This window comes from Choloepus didactylus, chromosome 14, assembly GCF_015220235.1.
Source record: "Choloepus didactylus isolate mChoDid1 chromosome 14, mChoDid1.pri, whole genome shotgun sequence".
NCBI classification, from domain to species: domain Eukaryota; kingdom Metazoa; phylum Chordata; class Mammalia; order Pilosa; family Megalonychidae; genus Choloepus; species Choloepus didactylus.
In genome coordinates this window covers 54,750,930-54,774,751 of record NC_051320.1, presented here as the reverse complement: position 1 = coordinate 54,774,751, position 23,822 = coordinate 54,750,930, and the positions used below count along the sequence as shown (strand labels likewise).

Genomic DNA, 23,822 nt, shown 5'->3' with positions numbered 1-23,822 from the left:
TAAAGAAAACGGGAGGCAGGAGAAACAGTTGAAATAAAAGACACCTTGTAAACACTGATAAAAAAGAAAGCTGTACTTTTTCTCCTGCAATTTTACTGAGATATAGTCACATACCATGCAATCATCCACAGTGTACAATCACTTTTCACAGTATCATATTATAGTCGTGCATTCATCACCACAATCAGCCCTTGAACACATTCATTACACCAAAAAAAAAAAGTAAAGTAAAAAAGAAAACCCAAAACTTCCCATACCCTTTGTCCCCTCCTGTTATTCATTTACTTTTTGTCCCCATTTTTCTACTCATCTGTCCATACACTGCATAAAGGGGGTGTGAGACACAAGGTTTTCACAATCACATGGTCACACTGTATAAGCTATAGAGTTACACAATCGTCTTCAAGAATCAAGGCTACTGGATTGCAGTTCAACAGCTTCAGGATTTCCTTCTAGCTACTCTAATACACTAATTTTAATTAGTGTATATACAATGCATAAGAATAACCTCCAGAATGTCCTCTCGACAGTATTTGAAATCTCTAGCCACCAAAACATTATTTTGCTTCATTTCTCTTCCAGCTTTTGGTCAAGAAGGTAAATCTCAAGATGCCAGGCCCAGGCTCATCCCCAGGAGTCATGTCCCATGTTTCCAGGGAGATTTACACCCCTGGGAGTCATGTTCTCCATGGGGTGGGGGTGGGGGAGTGGGCAGGCAGCAAGTCCACCTACCAAGGTAGCTTAGAGAGAGTGGCCACAACTGAGCAACAAAAGAGGTTCTCTGGGGGTGACTCTGAGGCACAACTATAAGTAGGCTTAGCCTATCCTTTGTAGCAAAAAGCTTCATAACGGCAAGCCCCAAGATCAAGGGTTCGGCCTACTGAATCGGTGGTCCCCAATGCTTGTGAGAATACAAGGAATTCCCCAGGTGAGTAAGTTTAATATTTCCACATTTTCCCCCAGTCCTTCAAGGGGACTTGGCAAACACATTTTTATTCTCTGCCCAAATTACTCTGGGATGTATCGGGGCTTCACACTAACCTGTACAAACCAACCAGATCTCACTCCCTGTTCAAGTTTCCACATAGTTACGCTGGTTGAATAAACTGACCAGGTTATAAACAAAGAGCTCAGCTTCTCATAATTTAGAAATAACCATTACAACTCAGGGATAGATATATCTAGGAACCTTTACCATAAGCCTTCCCCTGATAACCCATGCTCTCAGATTCAATTCTCAGAGTTTGCACATTATAGTTAGCCCATATTAGTGAAGCATTATAATGTTTGTCTTTTCATTTCTGGTTTATTTCACTCAACATACTGTCTTCAAGGTCCATAAGAAAGCTGTATTTTAATATCAAACTACACTTCAGAAAGGAATACTACCAAGGATAAAGAGGGATATTTTATAATGATAAAAGCATTAACTGGTTTGGATGTACCACAGACCATCAAATTATGAATCAAAAACTGAACAAACTGAAAGATGAAATAAAACTGGCAGACAGAAAATTAGTAAACATAAAGACTTGAACAATATAATCAATCAACTTGATCTAACTGACATTTATCAGACACCCATCTGAACAACACCAAAATACACAATCATCAAGGTAGACTACATTTGGGACTGTAACACCAGTGTCAATAACATTAAAGGAACTGAAATTTTGCAGAATTTATACACAGTCCACAAAGGAATTAAACTAGAAACTAATAACAGAAAGGTATATGTAAAATCTCCAAATACTTGAAAAATAAACAAAGAAAATGTAACTTAAAATACAATCAGAAACTTGGTAAATAAAATTCAGAAATCACACAAAATATATTTTTCCTTATGAAAAGGTTACACACAAAGACATTGGTACAGATGACAAAAACATGCAATCTAAACACATGTAACCAGTGGACCTGAAGAAAAGAGCAAAACAAATAGAACAGAAATAGTATATAGAAATATCTAACAAAATAAATCTTACCTAAAATAAAGACCTCAATATACAGAAAAAGTGAAAAAGAAAATATTGATTCAGAATGATCATTATCCTAGTGAAGTTACTGAACTCCAAAAGGATAAAGAAAAAAAATTCTATGGGCATACAAACAGATAAAGCAACTTGGAAGAACTAAGACTACTTTAGAATTTCCCTTACTTTCTATTCTCCTTGATAATCTCCCCAGTACAGTATAGGATACACAATCGATTACTGTGCACAATTCACCTAAAACAGAACATTAAGGTATTTCAAACTTTGGACCTATATAGTTGAGATACTATGTGTAATTACTTCCCATTGCACTTTCCAGGCATATCTCAATTTCAATCACTTTCAAAGTCAATGGGTTTCTTATCTAGCCATTGCAATAGTAGCCAAAACCCATCTTGTTAATATATATCTAATGTGTTTCACATGGTTATATTTGGGATGAATCCTCAAGAATCAATGTTTTAGCAAAAAACTTTTAAAAACACTTTAAAGAATTAAAGAAAAAGATAAATGAATGGAAAAATGATCAGAGAACATGGTCTCAATGAAATGGTTAGGAAACTTATGGAAGGTAAAAACATGAATGACCAATAAACATGAAAAGATTCTAAATCTTACTAGTAAAAGAGAAATGAATATTAAAACAATGTGATGTTTCTGACTCCTCAGATTGACAAAATTCCTCAGATCTGCACAGTCTATAACCTAAAGTATAGGAATCTATCTCACAGAAATCCTAAAAAAGTCTGCAAAAATACTAAGACACTGACAGTACTTGAAGCAGTATATAAAATAGCTTAATTCTGAGACAAGCTCATTGTTGACTAAATTACGGTACATTGACTTTATGCAAGACTACTCAAATTTTTAAAAAATAAAGTAGAAGAATCAACTGTCATGAAAAGATATCATGAAATATGGTTGAGTTAAAAAACAAAAAACTGTTGCACAAGAATATGGTCTCACGTAACAGCAGGAAGTGATGAGTTATCCACACATAAACATATGTCCATATGTGTTTGCATGTTGAGATAAAAAGTTCTGAATAGAAATTTTCATAGTGGTCACCTCTGGAAGATGAAAACAGAGGTTAACCTTCACTTTGTGTGTGTGTGTGTGTGTGTGTGTTTGTTTTTGTTTTAAATTTATTTATTTATTTTTTTTTAACTTCAGTTTTATTGAAATATATTCACATACCATATAATCATCCATGGTCTACAATCAACTGTTCACAGTATGATCATATAGTTATGCATTCACCACCACAATCTATTTCTGAACATTTTCCTTACATCAGAAAGAACCAGAACAAGAATAAAAAATAAAAGTGAAAAAAGAACACCCAAACCATCCCCCCATCCCGCCCTATTTGTCATTTAGTTTTTATCCCCATTTTTCTACTCATCCATCCATACACTAGATAAAGGGGGTGTGATCCACAAGGTTTTCACAATCACACCCTTGTAATCTACATTACTATATGATAGTCTTCAGGAGTCCAGACTGCTGGGTTGGAGTTTGGTAGTTTCAGGTATTTACTTCTAGCTATTCCAATACATTACAACTCTAAGAGGTGTTATTTATATAGTGCATAAGAATGTCCACCAGAGCAACCTCTCAACTCCATTTGAAATCTCTCAGCCACTGAAACTATTTCGTCTCATTTTGCATCCCCCTTTTGGTCAAGAAGATTCTCTCAGTCCCACGATGCCAGGTCCAGATTCATCCCCGGGAGTCATATCCTGTGCTGCCAGGGAGATTTACACCCCTGGGAGTAGGGTCCCACGTAGCAGGGAGAGCAGTGAGTTCACCTGTCAAGGTGGCTCAGTTAGAGAGAGAGAGAGGATCACATCTGAGCAACAAAGAGGTACTCAGGGGGAGACTCTTAGGCACAATTATATGCAAGTTTAGCCTCTCCTTTGCAGTAACGAGCTTTAGAAGGGCAACTCCCATGATCGAGGGCTCAGCACATCAAACCGCCAGTCCCAATGTTTGTTACAACATCAACACCAGTCCAGGTGAGGAAGTCCAACACTTCTGCACCTTCTCCCAGCTCCTTGGGGTTGGGGGGGGGGGCTGTAAATATATTCTTTATTATCTGCCCAAATTACTTTGGGATGTGTCACTATTTCACTCTATCCTATACTAACCTACCATATCTCACTTCCTATTCAAAGTTCCATGCAATTGTGGTGTTTGAACAAACCGACTGTTGAGTTGTACTGTTTAGAAAATATAGACCCTGTACCAACTAGACATCTCTTCCCTTGGTATCATACGGAAGTTGAAGTTTTACAACAGTCAGTTTCGACCTTTACCCTTTGGCCCAGTTTGCCCTGGTCTTCACCAGACCTGCTTCATTCATATCACTAACTGAAGTCTGGGCTCTTTTTCAGCCTTTTTTTTTTTTTTTTAACAGTGGCTGTATGCACTAATACTGACATTCATATTTGCCGAGCTCTAGCTCTGAGTTTCAGGCATCTCAGAGATACGCATTGTTCCAGAGACCAATCAGGTTATACACTAAGGGATCAGCATCTCAAAGTTTAGAGATAGGCATTACAATTCAGGAATAGAGTTAACTGCTGTAAGAGCTTACAATCTAGGGACTATTACAATAATTATGCCCGTGTGTGTCTTTTTTAATGCATATCTCTGAAAGAGAGAAAGGAGAAGAGAAAATTCAAAGAAATAATGGCTGAGAACGTCTCAATTTTAATGAAAGACATGAATATTCATCTCCAAGACTATCAATAAACTCCAAATAACATGAACTAAATAGACCATGCCCCGGAATATAATCAAACTGTCAAATGCCAAAGATAAAAAGGGAATTCTGAAAGCTGCAAGAGAAAAGCAACATTATCACCTACAAGGTAGCCTCCATAAGACTAAATGCAAATTTCTCATCAGAAACCATGGAAGCAAAAAGGCCATGGGAGGACATATTTAAAGTGTCAAAACCAAAACACTGTGGCCAAGAATTCTTTATCTTGCAAAACTGTCTTTAAAAATGAGTGACAGATTCAGACAGTACCACATAAGCAAAAGCTGAGGGAGTTTATAATTTCTAGACTGGACTAATTAGACATTAACTATAGTTTTGAAGGCTGAAAGGAAAGGACAATACATATGGATTGAAAACACATGAAGAAATATAGATCTCTGGTCAAGGTAATGAAAGGGATGAATATAAATGTCAATAGCATCATATTTTTAGTTTGTAATTCCACACTTAACTTCCTATAGGAGCTAAAAGGCAAATGAATAAAAAGTAATGACATATCAGTGGTTTTGGACTCAAAATATTAAAAAATGTAATTTGTGACAAGAATTACTAGAAAAGAGAGGTATAGGAAAATAAGTTTGTGAATACTATTGAAGTTAAGTTGGTATCAAAGCAAATAAGATTGTTTTATATTTAGAATGTTAAATTTAAGCCCCATGGTAACTATAAAGAAAATATTAGAGATTATGCAAACTCATAGAGAAAGAAATTAGAGTACAGATTCCCAGGGTTGAGGGTTACAGGGAATGGGGAGTAACTAAAAATGAGTATAGGATTTTGTTTGTGGTAATGGGAAAGTTTTAGTGACAAAAGGTGGTGAGGGTAGAGCAACACAGTGAATGTGATTAATCCCAATGAATAGTATGTTTGAAAGTGGTTGAGATGGGAAGCTTTGTGTGGTATATACATTCTCACAATTAAAAAAAAAAGGGGGGGGAGAGGGCAACTAATGAGACAATGACTCTCCTGCTCCTCCTGGCGGCCACTCCCAGGGACCAGGAGGAGGCCCAAACCACCGACCGGAGGGCCACCCTTAAAACCATCAGGAATGGCATTCACAAGATAGACACATACCTGAATGCCACCTTGAACCTCCTTGGAGGCAAGGACGGGCTCTGCCAGTCCAAATGCAGTGACGTATCTAAGCGTTTCCCACATTATGGTTATAAACTCTCCACACCGAATGGATGTGGCTCTCTGCTGTTTGGTGTTCACCTTAACAGTGGCATCCCCTCCCTCACCAAGTGGTGCAACCAACATGATAGGTGCTACAAGATGTGGCAAAGGCAAGAATAACTGATTAGGAGTTCCAGTATTGCCTCTCCAAGATCTGCCGAAATGTGCCGAAAACACTAGGACTAGATCAGCATGTTCAGGCAGGTGAAATGACACTAGAGCTCTTGTTTGACAGAGTTATACATTTAGGCTGTAAACCATACTTGACAGCCAAAGAGATGCATGCAAGTGTAGTTATAAAGAAAAAACTGAGCTCTAAAGAAGATGCTGACAGCTGGTAACAGCAGATGAGGACAATAAAACATAACCTGGGACAAAAAACTAACGTTTTTACAACATAAAGTTGTCTTATTTTAAGAACCTACAAGACTATATTTTGACGTTAAAACCTCAAGGTAAAAAAAAATTGGGGGAGTGATGGGGAAGTCATGCCTTCCCTCTCAAGTATCTTCCTGGGTGACACTGCCTTAGTATGCCAAATTGTCTCGACCCATACCAGAAAAAGGAAGACTTTTGAGAAGAGAGGGTCTGCAACTCAGTAATTGCAACTATATTTACAAAAAAGGAGGTCAAATATAAAAGTTCATTATAAGATACATTCAACAATATCTTATTCAGAAATATGGGAAAATCCTCCCTTAGATATTTCGTTACTGTGAATTTTTTTTAATATTTACACATTTATGCCTGGAAAGATCTGACTTAATTTTTCTCTATTTTAATTGCACATAATATGCTATTTCTTTATAATGTATTTGGCATATGAATATGTCATGTTTCTATTAATGACTGGACTAGTTACATGGACAAGGTTTCCATATGTGTTTCTCTTGTAAACTTCGAACCAGCAGCTGGTAACCTCTTAGGGAGCAAAACCAGGGCATATATGTATTATATAATAAGCACAGAAGATGACATGGACAAGATTCAGAAGTACAACCACTCCCATTTTATGAACCCACATATATGGCAGATGTCATATTTTCCTATAATCTTTGCCAAAACTGGATAAAAGACAGATTTAATGAAAAGATGTTTAACATAATACACTGCAGAACCCTACATACTGTTATGTTTTTTGTTTATTCCCTAGCACTTGTTCCAGATTCTGGAATATTTTTAAAATAACTCTTAGTGGTTTTAGTAAAAATTGTTCTAGATGATGCTATTTTAATTTTTAACTGTTGGGAGTAAAAAGAGATGGATACAAAAGGGCAAGGTGCAAAGAACTACCATTAAAAGTAAATCTCTTATTTACTTTGAAAATTAAAAAATTATTAAAATATTTTTTTAAAAGTGCTGTAAAACCACTGGAAGACCACTAAGTTAATGGAATAGAGACTTTACAGGCCACACATGACAAAGAATATAGGTTTTACAAAATTTGTTCAGAAAAGTCACTTAACAAACAACTACAATAAGCAGGAAAAACAAATCCTGCAATGAAGGGAAAAGCTGATTTCCAGGGTTGCACAATATTAATACTTACAGTGACTAGTTTTCAATAAAAAATTATGAAGCATATTGAAGAAACTAGACGATATGGCTCACACACATGAAAAAAAAGCAATTAATAGAAACTGTCCTGGAGAAGCACAGACACTAAACTTAACAGAAAAAGGTTTAAATAAGCTATTCTAAATATGCACAAAATTCTAAAGGAAACTATGTGCAAAGAACTAAAAGAAACCATGAGAATGATGTCCCATTTAATGGAGAATATCAAAAAGAGATTGAAATTATGAAAAGAAACCCAATTAAAACTCTGGAATATAAAACTACAATAACTGAAATTAGAAATTCACTGGAGGGGAGACCCAATCAAGATGGCAGAGTGAGACACTTTGGCGTTCTGACTCCACACAAAACTTTTAAACAACCAGCAAGAACTGAAGTATCTTTCTCAAAGGTCCTGAAAATAGTTAAAGGATTATAGTAACAGGAGCAGGAATGAATCAAGAAGAAAGGCTACTTAAAAACAGTACGATATCCTGTTGCCATGGCTGACTCCTCCCCCACACCTCACCACCTTGGTGTGGAGGTGGCCCATGGTCCCAGTGAAGATCTGTGGTCTCAGTTTCAGAGGGAGCAGAGTAACCATTACGCACATGCTGGGAGCATGTACGTCTGGTCCAAACTGTCTGTGTTGATCTGAGGGACGTGCTGTTCCAGTATCTGCCCTGCATGTAGAAGACAGCTCACAAGGCTTTCCAATAGTACACTGTGGGAGGGCAGTCAAGTCGTGATGCCTGAGGTGAGGGATTACTGGGTGTAGAACATTTAGTGCAGTTTCCAAGCCTATCAGACAACTATTTCCTAAAGAAGAAGAAACATTTGGAACCTCGTAAATGGGGGAATTCCTAAGACTACACATGCATGCCCAAGAAAAAATTGCATGTGAAGAAAGTATTAGGAAGCCCTTATGCTTTGACCTGGAGCTATTTTCTAAACTCATTGTATGGCTCAGCCCAGAAGGAGAGCACTGGCATAGGTCAATCTGAAAAACTGGGAAAGGTGTTTTCTTTTTCCTTTTTTTTTTTTTTTTTTGTTACCACCTGACATTCAAGGAAAGCCCTGTAATAATAACACTAGCTGGATACAAGCTTAAGGAAGAGATGTCTCAAAGTCTAAATTCCAGTGACAACACATTAAAATATCAATATATACAGGTTTCAAAAAAACTATTACAAAATATATGAAGAAAAAGGGAGTGATGGCCCAGGCAAAGGAGAAAATGAAAACATTGATGAGGACGACCAGACCTGGGACATAGACAAAAATTTTCTTAAATGGTCCCAAAGATGCTCAGTGAACTAAAGGAAAACACAGACAAAGAATTAAATGAAATCAGGAAAGCTAAAGATGAACACACACACAAATATCAACAGAAAGATTGAAATTATGAAAAGGAACCAAACAGAACTGAAGACCACAGTAACAGTAATTAAAAACTCCCTAGAGAGGTTCAACATCAGATTGGAGCTGCCACAAGAAAGAATCAGAGATCTAGAAAATAATACCATTGAAACAATTCAGTCTGAGGAGCAGAAAAAAGAAAGAATAAAGAAAAGTGAACACAATCCAAGGAAACTATTGGACACCATCAAGCATACCAATGTACACATTATGGGTGTCCCAAAGGAGAAAAAATAAAGGGGCAGAGAGAATATTCAAAGAAATAATGGGAAAAAGCTTCCCAAATTTAACAAAAGAAATGAATATACACATCCAAGACACTCAACAAACTCCAGAAAGGATAAACCCAAATAGACTGATGCCACATCATATTATAATCAAAATATCAAATGCCAAAGGATAAAGAGAAAATTATGAAAGCCACAAGAGATAAGCAACATATCACATACTAGGGAGCTTCAGTAAGACTAAATGCTAATTTCTCATCAGAAATTTTGGAGGTAAAAAGGCAGTAGGATGACATATTTAAAGTGCTGAAAGCAAAAAAACTGCCAAGAATTCTATATCCAACAAAACTTTTTCAAAAGTGAGGAAACCTGAAACTATCAAACTACAACCCAGAACCCATGAATCTCGAAGACAGTTGTATAAAAATGTAGCTTATGAGGGGTGACAATGGGATTGGGAAAGCCATAAGGACCACACTCCACTTTGTCTAGTTTATGGATGGATGAGTAGAAAAATAGGGGAAGGAAACAAACAGACAAAGGTACCCAGTGTTCTTTTTTACTTCAATTGCTCTTTTTCACTCTAATTATTATTCTTGTTATTTTTGTGTGTGTGCTAATGAAGGTGCCAGGGATTTATTTGGGTGATGAATGTACCACTATGTAATGGTACTGTAAACAATCGAAAGTATGATTTGTTTTGTATGACTGCGTGGTATGTGAATATATCTCAATAAAATGAAAATTAAAAAAAAAAAAACAAAAAAAAACCGCTTTATTAAAAAAAAAAAAAAGTAAAGGGAAAAAAAAGAAAAAAAAAAAAAAAGTGAGGAAGAGATTAAAACATTCCCAGATAAACAAAAGCTGAGAAGTTCATCACCTCTAGATGCAAATCACAAGAGATGCTGAACAGAGTTCTGCTGATTCAAAGGAAATGACAATGCAGAAAACGTAATGATAAAACAGTGGTTTGGGACTCAAAACGTATAATTATGTAATTTGTGACAACAATTACATAATGGTGGGGGACAGAGGGGTATAGGAACATAGTTTGTGCATACTATTGAAGTTAAGTTGGTATCAAAGAAAACAAGGTTGTTATAGATTTAGGATGTTAAATTTAAGCCCCAAGGTAACCACAAAGAAAATAAGGGAGAATATGCAAGCTCATAGAGACAGATAATAAAGTACAAGTTATGAGCAGCAGGGTAAAGGAAAAATGGGGAGTTAATGTACAATGGGTATTGGGTTTCTGTTTGGGGTAATTTGAAAGTTTTATTAAGGGAAGGTGGTGAAGATATCACAATATCTTGAATGCAATTCATCGCATTGAATGGTATGCTTGTGAGTGGTTGAGATAGGGAAGTTTGGGTTTTATATATGCTCCCAAAATTTAAAAAAGAAAAAGGAGGAAAAGAAAGAGCAGCCCAAAAGACAATGACAATTAAATACAATACTCAGTCCTGGAAGGAATCTAGTAAGGGAGGAAATAACTGGAGGGGAAAAGACTAAAAGGGAAATCACTGGGACATATGACAAAATTGGAATATAGACTGTAAGCTTTATAAAAATGTTAAATTTCTTGAACTTGATAACTGCACTTAAGGAGAATACATAAGTAAATATCCTTGTTCTTAGGAAATATACATGGCAGTATTAACAGTTCAAGGAGAAAGAATATGCAATCTACACTCAAGTGTTCCAAAACAGACCTATGAAGAGACAGATAAATCTATGGAAAGAAATTTATGGCCAAAGTCCAAAATGTTAAAACTGATGGATCTGGGTAATGGGGGAGGTAGGAATATGCTGAAGTTCTCTGCAGAGGTTTATATTATTTTTGTAACTATCCTGCAAATTTGACAGTATTTCAAAACCATTCACTAGAGGAGCTAAACAAGCAGATCTGAGCAGGAAGAAGAAAGAACCAATGAAATTGAAGATAGTTCAATTGAGATTATCCAGTTTGAAGAACAGAAAGAAACAATAACAAAGAAAAATGAGCAAAGACTGAGAGAAATGTGCAGCATCAAATGTACTAACATATGCATAATGGGAGTCTCAGAAAGGGAGGGAAGGGGAAAGAAAGAATATCTGAAGAAATAATAGCTAAAAACTTCCCACATATCCAAGAATCTCTATGAACACTAAGACAAACTCAGAGATCCACACTAAGACAAACTCAGAGATCCACACCAAGACACATTATAATCATGCTGCTAAAAAAAAAAAAAAAAAAACTCCAGAAAGAGTAAGACAAGTGACTCATCACAGAGAAGGCATCTTTTATAAGATTAACAGCAGAATTCTAATCAGAAGCCACGGAAGCCACAAGGCAGTGGGATGACATATTCAAAGTTCAGAAAGAAAAATACAAGCCTACCTCATTTTATTGCACTTCATTTTATTGTGCTGCACAGATACTACATTTCTTACAGATTGAAGGCTTATTACAATCCAGTGTCAGACAAGTATATTGTCCATTTTTCCAATAGCATGTGCTCACTTCATGTCTCTGCATCACATTTTGGTGATTCTCACAATATTTCAAACTTTTTCATTATTATTATATCTGTAATGGTGCTCTGTAATAAGTGATCTTTGATGTTACTGCTAGAATTGTTTGGGGTGCCACAACCTACACCCATATAAAATGGCAAACAATAAACCATGTGTGTGTTCTGACTGCTCCACCAACTGGCTGTTCCCCATCTCTCTCCCTCTTCTGACACCTCCCTATTCCCTGAGACACAACAATACTGAATATTAAAATTAGTCCAATTAATAATCCTGCAATAGCCTCTAAGTGTTCAAGTGAAAGGAATGGTTGCACATCTCTCACTTTATATCAAAAGCTAGAAATGATTAAGCATAGTGATGGAGGTATGTCAAAAGGCAAGATGAGCCAAAACCTAGGCTTCGTGCACCAAACAATTAGTTAAGTTGTGAATGCAAAGGAAAAGTTCTGGAAGGAAATTAAAAGCGCTGCTCCAGTGAACACACGAATGGGAAGAAAGTGAAACAGCCATATTGCTGATATTGAGAAAGTTTTAGCGGTCTGCATAGAAAATCAATCCAGCCACAGCATTCCCTTAAGCCAAAGCCTAAGCCACAGCAAGACCCCAACTCTCTTCAATTCTATGAAGGCTGACAAAGGTGAGGAAGCTGCAGAAGAAAAGTTTGAAGCTAGCAGAGTTTGGTTCATGGTGACTAAAGAAAGAAAACATCTCCCTAACATACAAGTACAAGGTGAAGCAGCAAATGCTGATGTAGAAGCTGCAGCAATGTATCCAGAAGATCTAAATAATATATTTGTTGAAGTTGGCTATATTAAACAACAGATTTTCAGTGTAGACCAAACAGCCTTCCATTGGAAGAATATGCCATCTAAGACTTTCATAGCTAAAGAGAAGTCAATGACTGCATTCAATGGACAGGTGGACTCTCTTGTTAGGGGATAATGCGGCTACTGACTTTAAGTTGAAGGCAGTGATCATTTACCATCCTGAAAATCCTAGGGACCTTAAGAATTGTGCTGAATCTACTCTGCCTATGCTCTATAAATGGTACAACAAAGCCTGGATGACAGCACCTCTGTTTACAACATGGCTTACTGAATATTTTAAGCCCACTGTTCAGACATACTACTCAGAGAAAAAGATAACTGTCAAATTATTACTGCTCATTGACAATGCACCTGGTCACCCAAGAGTTTGGATGGAAATGTACAATGATTTTAATGTTGTTTTCATGCCTGCTAACACAACATCCACTCTGCAATCCATGAATCAAGGAATAATTTCAACTTTAAAGTTTTACTATTTAAGAAATATATTTAATGAGACTATAGCTGCCATAGATAGTGATTTCTCTGATGGATATGGGCAAAGTAAATTGCAAACATTCTGGAAAGGATTCATCATTCTAGATGCTATTAAGAACATTCATGATTCATGGGAGGAAGTCAAAATATCAACATACACAAGGGTTTGAAAGAAGCTGATTCCAAGACTCATGGATGACTTTGAGGGGTTCAAGACTTCAGTGGAGGAAGTAACTGCAGATGTGGTAGAAATAGCAGGAGAACTAGAATTAGAAGTGGAGCCTGAAGATGTGACTGAATTGCTGCAATCTCTTATGAGATTTTTTTGGATGAGGAGCTGCTTCTTATGGATAAGCAAACAAAGTGGTTTATTTATTGAGATGGAATCTACTGCTGGTGAAGATACTGTTAATATTGCTGAAATGGCACAAAGGATTCATAATGTTACATAAACTTAGTTGATAAAGCAACCACAGGGTTTGAGAGACTGATTCCAATTTTGAAAGAAGTTCTACTATGGGTAAAATGCTATCAAAGAGCATTATATGCTACAAAGGAGTCTTTCATTTAAGAAAGAGTCAATTGACGCAGCCAACTTCATTGTTCCCTTATTTTTAAATATTGCCACAGCCACCCCAACTTTCAAACCACCACCTTGATGAGTCAGCAGCAATCAACACTGAAGCAAGACCCTCCACCAGCAAAAAGATTCAGACTTGCTGAAGGCTCAAGTAATGGTTAGTATTTTTTAGCAATAAGTATTTTTTAATTAAGTTATGTACAATGCTTTTTAGATGTAATGCTATTACACATTTAATAGACTGCAGTATAGTGTAAACATAACTTTTATATGCACTGGGAAACCCAAAAATTCGTATGACTCATTTTATTGTGATATTTACTCATTGTGGTGGTCTGGAACCAAACCCACAGTATCTCTGAGGTATGTCTGCAACTGGCAACCAAGAATTCTATATCCAGCAGAACTACTGCTCAAAAATGAATGCAAAATCTCCCAAAAAAGAGAAGTACAAGACCAGGTGATTTCACTGATGAATTTTACCAAACATTTAAAGAAGAATTAAAACCAATCCATCTCATGCTCTTCTGAAAAACAGAAGGAAAACTTGCTAACTTCTTCCATGAGGACAGTATTACACTGATAGAAAAGCCAAACAAAGACAAGAAAAGAAAACTACAGACCTTTTATGAATGAACACAGATGCAAAAATCCTCAATAAAATACTAGCAAATGGATCATACACCATGACTAATTGGGATCTCTCCCAGGGATGCAAGCGTGGCTCAACACATGAAAATAAATGTAATATGGCAATTTATTAGAATGAAGGGGGGAAAAAGCACAAGACCATCTCAACAGTTGCAGAAAAAGCATGTGAAAAAATCCAATATCCTTTCATAGTAAGAACACTCCACACACTAGGAATAGAAGGGAACTTCCTCAACATGATATAGGGTATTTACAGAAAATCCACAGCTAACATTATATTTAGTGGTAAAAGACTGAAAGTTTCCTTCCTAAGGTCAGGAACATGCAAGGATGTCCACTCTTGCCACTCCCACATTGTAGTCAAGGTTCAACATAAGATATTAGGCAAGAAAAATAAATAAAAGGCATTCAAACTGAAAGGAAGAAGATATGATCATATACATAGAAACCCTAAAGAATTCACCAAAAAAAATCAGAGCAAAATAAATGACTTAAGCAAAGTTGTGGATACAAGATCAAGGTATAAAAAATCAGCTTTATTTCTATATACTGGGCAATGAATAATCCAAAACCAAAACCAAGAAAACAATTCCATAATACAATAGCAAAAAAGACTAAATACACAGGAATAAATTTAACAAAAGATGTATGAAACTTGTACACTGAAAACTACAAAGCATTGTTAAAAGCAATTAAAGAAGACTTTAATAAATGGGAAGACCCCATGTCCATGGATTGGAAGACTTTATATTGTTAAGATGGCAATAATCTCCAAATTTATGTATGGATTCAATGCAATACTATTCAAATCCCAGCTGCCTATTTTGCAGAAAATAACAAACTGATCCTTAAATTCATATGAAATTGCATGGGACCCTGAGTAGCCAAACTAGTCAAGAATAAGAAGAAAAAATTGGGGAGAGTCACAATTTCAAAACTTACTACAAAGGTATAGTAACTAAACAGTACGGTACTAGAATAAGGATAGACAATACAGACCTACAGAGTAGAATAAAGTATCTAGAAATAAATGCTCATATTTACAATCCATTGACTTTCAACAATGGAGTTAAGATCATTTAAGAGCAGAAAGAATAATCTTTTCAATAAATGGTGCTGGGAAAACTGTATATTCACATACAGAAGACTAAAGTTCAACCACTACTGCCCCACCACATACACAAATTATCCCAAAATGGATCAAAGAGCTAAAACTATAAAAATCTTAGAAAAAAGCATCCGAGTTAAGTCTTCATAATCTTAGATTAGGCAATGGTTTCCTAGAAATAACACTAAAAACATGGGCAACAAAAGAAATACTAGATAATTGGAAGTCAAAATTAAAACTTCTTTGCAATAAAAGACACCATCAAGAAAGTGAACAGAAAACCTACAGAATGAGAGAAAATATTTGCAAATCATATATCCAATAAGGGTTTAATATCCAGAATATATGAATAACACCCAAAACTCAACAACAAAGAGATAGAGAGACCACTTCAAAAATGAACAGAAATTTCTCCCAAGAAGATACACAAATTGCTAAAAGCACATCAAAAGATGCTCATCAATAGCCATTAGGGAAATGCAAATCAAAACCAATATAAGCCACAATTTCATACCAACTAGAATGGTTATAATTTAATGAAAAAAAATCAGGAAAATAATAAGTGTTGCCAAGGATTTGGAGATATTGGGATCCACATACACTGCTGGCAGGAATGTAAAATTCCACCACTGTGGAAAACAACTTGGCAGTTAAACACAGACTTAAATATAGAGTTAAGCAATGAAAGAGTTAAACATCGAGTTACCGTGTGACCAAGCAATTCCACTCTAGTGTGCCAGTTTGAATATATTATGTCCCCCAGAAAAAGCCATATTCTTTGACGCAATCTTGTGGGGGCAGACGAATTGATTAGATTGGAATCCGTTGAGTGTTTCCATGGAGATGTGACCCACCCAACTGTAGATGATAACTCCGACTGAATTATTTCCATGGACGTGTGGCCCTGCCCATTCAGCATGGGTCTTGATTAGTTTATGGGGCACTATATAAGCTCAGACAGAAGGACCGAGCTTGCTACAGCCAAGAGGGACACCTTGAAGAACACACAGGAGCTGAGAGAGGAGCTTCAGCTTACAGAGACATTTTGGAGACAGCCTTTGAAAGCAGACTTTCACTCCGGAGAAGCTAAGAGAGGACAAACACCCCAAAAGCAACTAAGAGTGCCATTTTTGAGGCGCTGAAGCCTAGAGAGGAATGTCCTAGGAGAAAGCCATTTTGAAACCAGAACTCCGGAGCAGACACCAGCCACATGCCTTCCCAGCTAACACAGGTTTTCCAGACACCACTGGCCATCCTCCAGTGAAGGTACCTGATTGTTGATGTGTTACCTTGGACACTTTATGGCCTTAAGATGATAACTGTGTAACCAAATAGAGCCCCTTTTATAAAAGCCAATCCATTTCTGGTGTTTTGCATTCCAGCAGCATTAGCAAAGCAGAACACCTAGGTATAAACCAAAGAGAACTGAAAACATGTTCACACAAAAACACATAAATAAATGTTCATAGCAGCATTATACTTAATAGCCAAAACCCGGAAACAACCCAATGTCTACCAACTGATGAATGGATAAATAAAATGTTGTATATCCATAAAAGAGAATATTACCAGACCTTAAAAAGGAATAAGTACTGATAAAAGCTAAAATACAGATGAACCTTGAAAACATTAAACTAACTGACAGAAGCCAGGAAGAAAAGGTCATATATTATATGATTCCATTCATACGAAATGTCCAGAACAGGCAAATCCATAAAGACCAGGTTTCTTTAATGGAGACAAGAATGTTCCAGAATTACATGACAGTGATGATTGTGTAACATTGTGAATTTACTGAAAACCACTGAATTATACACTTTAAAATGGTTAAAATGGTGGATTTTGTGTTATACAAGCTGTTCTGGCTTGCAAATTCTGCAGTTATGCAAAATACCAGAAATGGATTAGCTTTTTTTTTTTTTTTTTTTTTTTTTTTTTTTTTTTTTTTTTTTAATCATCATTTTATTGAGATATATTCACATACCACGCAGTCATACAAAACAAATTGTACTTTCGATTGTTTACAGTACCATTACATAGTTGTACATTCATCACCTAAATCAATCCCTGACACCTTCATTAGCACACACACAAAAATAACAAGAATAATAATTAGAGTGAAAAAGAGCAATTGAAGTAAAAAAGAACACTGGGTACCTTTGTCTGTTTGTTTCCTTCCCCTACTTTTCTACACATCCATCCATAAACTAGACAAAGTGGTGTTTGGTCCTTATGGCTTTCCCAATCCCATTGTCACCCCTCATAAGCTACATTTTTATACAACTGTCTTCGAGATTCATGGGTTCTGGGTTGTAGTTTGATAGTTTCAGGTATCCACCACCAGCTACCCCAATTCTTTAGAACCTAAAAAGGGTTGTCTAAAGTGTGCATAAGAGTGCCCACCAGAGTGACCTCTCGGCTCCTTTTGGAATCTCTCTGCCACTGAAGCTTATTTCATTTCCTTTCACATCCCCCTTTTGGTCAAGAAGATGTTCTCCGTCCCACGGTGCCAGGTCTACATTCCTCCCTGGGAGTCATATTCCACGTTGCCAGGGAGATTCACTTCCCTGGGTGTCTGATCCCACGTAGGGGGGAGGGCAGTGATTTCACCTTTCAAGTTGGCTTAGCCAGAGAGAGAGGGCCACATCTGAGCAACAAAGAGGCATTCAGGAGGAGACTCTTAGGCACAAATACAGGGAGGCCTCGCCTCTCCTTTGCAGCAACCGTCTTCCCAAGGGTAAAACTTATGGTAGAGGGCTCAACCCATCAAACCACCAGTCCCCTATGTCTGTGGTCATGTTAGCAACCATGGAGGTGGGGTAGGCGAATACCCCTGCATTCTCCACAGGCTCCTCAAGGGGGCACTACATCTTTTTTTTTTTTTTTTTTTCCCTTGTTTGTCTTTTTTCATTTTTTTTTTTTTTTTTTTTTTTTTTTTTTTAACTTTCCCTTCTTTTTTCAAATCACCTGTATGAAAAAAAAAGTTAAAAAGAAAACAAACATACAATAAAAGAGCATTTCAAAGAGACCATAGCAAGGGAGTAAGAAAAAGACAACTAACCTAAGATAACTGCTTAACTTCCAACATGTTCCTACTTTACCCCAAGAAAGTTACATAATATAGCAACATTTCAGTGAACTTGTTCCTACTACAACCATCAGAAATTAACAGACCATAGTCATTTCTGGGCATCCCCAGAACGTTAAATAGCTTATCTGTTCTTCCTGGATTATTGTTCCCCCTTCCTTAATTGCTCTCTACTGCTAGTTCCCCTACATTCTACATTATAAACCATTTGTTTTGCATTTTTCAAAGTTCACATTAGTGGTAGCATATAATATTTCTCTTTTGTGCCTGGCTTATTTCGCTCAGCATTATGTCTTCAAGGTTCATCCATGTTGTCATATGTTTCACCAGATCGTTCCTTCTTACTGCCGCGTAGTATTCCATCGTGTGTATATACCACATTTTATTTATCCACTCATCTGTTGAAGGACATTTGGGTTGTTTCCATCTCTTGGCAATTGTGAATAATGCTGCTATGAACATTGGCGTGCAGATATCTGTTCGTGTCACTGCTTTCCGATCTTCCGGGTATATACCGAGGAGTGCAGTCGCTGGATCGAATGGTAGCTCTATATCTAGTTTTCTAAGGAACTGCCAGACTGACTTCCAGAGTGGCTGAACCATTATACAGTCCCACCAACAATGAATAAGAGTTCCAATTTCTCCACATCCCCTCCAGCATTTGTAGTTTCCTGTTTGTTTAATGGCAGCCATTCTAACCGGTGTTAGATGGTATCTCATTGTGGTCTTAATTTGCATCTCTCTAATAGCTAGTGAAGCTGAACATTTTTTCATGTGTTTCTTGGCCATTTGTATTTCCTCTTCAGAGAACTGTCTTTTCATATCTTTTGCCCATTTTATAATTGGGCTGTCTGTACTATTGTCATTGAGTTGTAGGATTTCTTTGTATATGCAAGATATCAGTCTTTTGTCAGATACATGGTTTCCAAAAATTTTTTCCCATTGAGTTGGCTGCCTCTTTACCTTTTTGAGAAATTCCTTTGAGGTGCAGAAACTTCTAAGCTTGAGGAGTTCCCATTTATCTATTTTCTCTTTTGTTGCTTGTGCTTTGGGTGTAAAGTCTAGGAAGTGGCCTCCTAATACAAGGTCTTGAAGATGTTTTCCTACATTATCTTCTAGGAGTTTTATGGTACTTTCTTTTATATTGAGATCTTTGGTCCATTTTGAGTTAATTTTTGTGTAGGGGGTGAGGTAGGGGTCCTCTTTCATTCTTTTGGATATGGATATCCAACTCTCCCAGCCCCATTTGTTGAAAAGACCATTATGGCTCAGTTCGGTGACTTTGGGGGCCTTATCAAAGATCAGTCGGCCATAGATCTGAGGGTCTATCTCTGAATTCTCAATTCGATTCCATTGATCTATATGTCTATCTTTGTGCCAGTACCATGCTGTCTTGGCAACTGTGGCTTTATAATAAGCTTCAAAGTCAGGGAGTGTAAGTCCTCCCACTTCGTTTTTCTTTTTTAGAGTGTCTTTAGCAATTCGAGGCATCTTCCCTTTCCAAATAAATTTGATAACTAGCTTTTCCAAGTCTGCAAAGTAGGTTGTTGGAATTTTGATTGGGATTGCATTGAATCTGTAGATGAGTTTGGGTAGAATTGACATCTTAATGACATTTAGCCTTCCTATCCATGAACATGGAATATTTTTCCATCTTTTAAGGTCCCCTTCTATTTCTTTTAGTAGAGTTATGTAGTTTTCTTTGTATAGGTCTTTTACATCTTTGGTTAAGTTGATTCCTAGGTACTTGATTTTTTTAGTTGCTATTGAAAATGGTATCTTTTCTTGAGTGTCTCTTCAGTTTGTTCATTTCTAGCATATAGAAACATTACTGACTTATGTGCATTAATCTTGTATCCCGCTACTTTGCTAAATTTGTTTATTAGCTCTAGTAGGTGTATCGTTGATTTCTCAGGGTTTTCTAGATATAAGATCATATCATCTGCAAACAATGACAGTTTTACTTCTTCTTTTCCAATTTGGATGCCTTTTATTTCTTTGTCTTGCCGGATTGCCCTGGCTAGCACTTCCAGCACAATGTTGAATAACAGTGGTGACAGCGGGCATCCTTGTCTTGTTCCTGATCTTAGAGGGAGGGCTTTCAGTCTCTCACCATTGAGTACTATGCTGGCTGTGGGTTTTTCATATATGCTCTTTATCATGTTGAGGAAGTTTCCTTCAATTCCTACCTTTTGAAGTGTTTTTATCAAAAAGGGATGTTGGATTTTGTCAAATGCTTTTTCAGCATCTATTGAGATGATCAATTGATTTTTTCCTTTCGAGTTTTTAATGTGTTGTAATACATTGATTGTTTTTCTGATGTTGAACCATCCTTGCATGCCTGGAATGAACCCCACTTGGTCATGGTGTATGATTTTTTTAATGTGTCTTTGGATTCGATTTGCAAGTATTTTGTTGAGGATTTTTGCATCTATATTCATTAGGGATATTGGCCGGTAGTTTTCCTTTTTGTAGCATCTTTGACTGGTTTTGGTATTAGATTGATGTTAGCTTCATAAAATGAGTTAGGTAGTGTTCCATTTTTTTCAATGTTTTGAAAGAGTTTGAGTAAGATTGGTGTCAGTTCTTTCTGGAAAGTTTGGTAGAATTCCCCTGTGAAGCCATCTGGCCCTGGGCATTTATTTGTGGGAAGATTTTTGATGACTGATTGGATCTCTTTGCTTGTGATGGGTTGGTTGAGGTCTTCTATTTCTTCTCTGGTCAGTCTAGGTTGTTCATATGTTTCCAGGAAATTGTCCATTTCTTCTACATTATCCAGTTTGTTGCCATACAGTTGTTCATAATATCCTCTTATAATTTTTTTAATTTCTTCAGGATCTGCAGTTATGTCACCTTTTTCATTCATTATTTTGTTTATATGGGTCTTCTCTCTTTTTGATTTTGTCAGTCTAGCTAGGGGCTTGTCAATCTTGTTGATCTTCTCAAAGAACCAACTTTTGGTGATATTTATCCTTTCTATTGTTTTTTTGTTCTCTGTGTCGTTTATTTCTGCTTTAATCCTTGTTATTTCTTTTCTTCTACTTGGTTTAGGATTGGTTTGCTGTTCATTTTCTAGCTTCTTCAGTTGATCCATTAGTTCTTTGATTTTGGCTCTTTCTTCCTTTTTAATATATGCGTTTAGTGCTATAAATTTCCCCCTTAGCACTGCTTTTGCTGCATCCCATAGGTTTTGGTATGTTGTGTTCTCATTTTCATTCGTCTCTATATATTTAGCAATTTCTCTTGCTATTTCTTCTTTAACCCACTGATTGTTTAGGAGTGTGTTGTTTAACCTCCAGGTATTTGTGAATTTTCGAAGTCTCTGATGGTTATTGACTTCTAATTGTATTCCATTGTGGTCAGAGAATGTGCTTTGAATAATTTCAATCTTTTTAAATTTATTGAGGCTTGTTTTATGTCCCAGCATATGATCTATTCTGGAGAAAGTTCCGTGAGCACTAGAAAAGTATGTGTATCCTGGTGATTTGGGATGTAATGTCCTGTAGATGTCTGTTAAATCTAATTCATTTATCAGATTGTTTAGGTTTTCAATTTCCTTATTGGTCTTCTGTCTGGTTGATCTATCTATAGGAGAGAGTGATGTGTTGAAGTCTCCCACAATTATTGTGGAAACATCAATTGCTTCCTTTAGTTTTGCCAATGTTTCTCTCATGTATTTTGTGGCACCTTGATTGGGTGCATAGACATTTACGATTGTTATTTCTTCTTGCTGAATTGCCCCTTTTATTAGTATGTAGTGGCCTTCTTTGTCTCTCAAAACATCCCTGCATTTGAAGTCTATTTTATCTGAGATTAATATTGCTACACCTGCTTTCTTTTGGCTGTAGCTTGCATGAAATATTTTTTTCCATCCTTTCACTTTCAATTTCTTTGTGTCCCTGTGTCTAAGATGAGTCTCTTGTATGCAACATATTGATGGTTCATTTTTTTTGATCCATTCTGCGAATCTATATCTTTTAATTGGGGAGTTTAATCCATTTACATTCAACGTTAAAACCGTGAAGGCATTTCTTGAATCGGCCATCTTATCCTTTGGATTATGTTTGCCATATTTTTCCCTCTCTCTATTAATATCCTTTATTGTACCCATACCGAATCTCTTTAGTACTGAACCTTTCTCCAAGTCTCTCTGTCCTGTCTTTGTTTCTCTGTCTGTAGGGCTCCCTTTAGTATCTCCAGTAGGGCAGGTCTCTTGTTAGCAAATTCTCTCAGCATTTCTTTGTCTGTGAAAAATTTAAGCTCTCCCTCAAATTTGAAGGAGAGCTTTGCTGGATAAAGTATTCTTGGCTGGAAATTCCTCTCTCTCAGAATTTTAAATATATCGTGCCATTGCCTTCTCGCCTCCATGGTGGCTGCTGAGTAGTCACTACTTAGTCTTATGCTGTTTCCTTTGTATGTGGTGAATTGCTTTTCTCTTGCTGCTTTCAGAACTTGCTCCTTCTCTTCTATGTTTGACAGTGTGATCAGTATATGTCTCGGTGTGGGTTTTTTTGGATTTATTCTATTTGGAGTTCGCTGAGCATTTATGATTTGTGTATTTATGGTGTTTAGAAGATTTGGGAAGTTTTCCCCAACAATTTCTTTGAATACTCTTCCTAGACCTTTACCCTTTTCTTCCCCTTCTGGGACACCAATGAGTCTTATATTTGGACGTTTCATATTATCTATCATATCCCTGAGGTCCATTTCGATTTTTTCAATTTTTTTCCCCATTCTTTCTTTTATGCTTTCATTTTCCATTCTGTCATCTTCCAGGTCACTGATTCGTTGTTCAACTTCCTCTAGTCTTGTACTATGAGTGTCCAGAATCTTTTTAATTTGGTCAACAGTTTCTTTAATTTCCATAAGATCATCCATTTTTTTATTTAGTCTTGCAATGTCTTCTTTATGCTCTTCTAGGGTCTTCTTGATTTCCTTCATATCCCGTACTAGGGTCTCATTGTTCATCTTTAGTTCTTTGAGTAGCTGCTCTAGGTGTGTCTCTTCTGGTCTTTTGATTTGGGTGCTTGGGCTTGGGTTATCCATATCGTCTGGTTTTTTCATATGCTTTATAATTTTCTGTTGTTTTTGGCCTCGTGGCATTTGCTGTCCTTGATAGGGTTCTTTTAGGGTTTGTAGACCAGTTGAAGTCCTTATCTCTAATTTATCAGATCTACAGCTTCGTGGAGTACACTTTCTCTAACTAACCAGCAGGTGGCGTCCACGAGCCACCTGTTCTCCACAAGCCAGATCTCCCCTGCTTAGCCTTTTTGGTGAGTGGGGGAGTGAGTCTTGTGGGGCCCAATTGGTGTCCCAAGCTTGCGTGTGTAGTTGGTGTTGCCTGCCCTGTATGTGGGGCGTGTTTCTGGGCAGTCGGGGAGGGGGGGTGGCCCTAACAATCAAATCTCCCT

At 36.8% G+C, this 23,822-nt stretch overlaps 1 protein-coding gene and 1 pseudogene across 13 annotated transcripts in view; one reads left to right on the top strand and one right to left on the bottom strand.

Moving 5' to 3' along the window:
• VPS13B (vacuolar protein sorting 13 homolog B) overlaps positions 1 to 23,822 on the bottom strand; it is a 1,017,676-nt gene that overhangs the window by 797,441 nt on the left and 196,413 nt on the right. The gene's annotated exons all lie outside the window — the stretch shown is intronic.
• Positions 5,740 to 6,277, top strand: LOC119509406 (annotated as a pseudogene).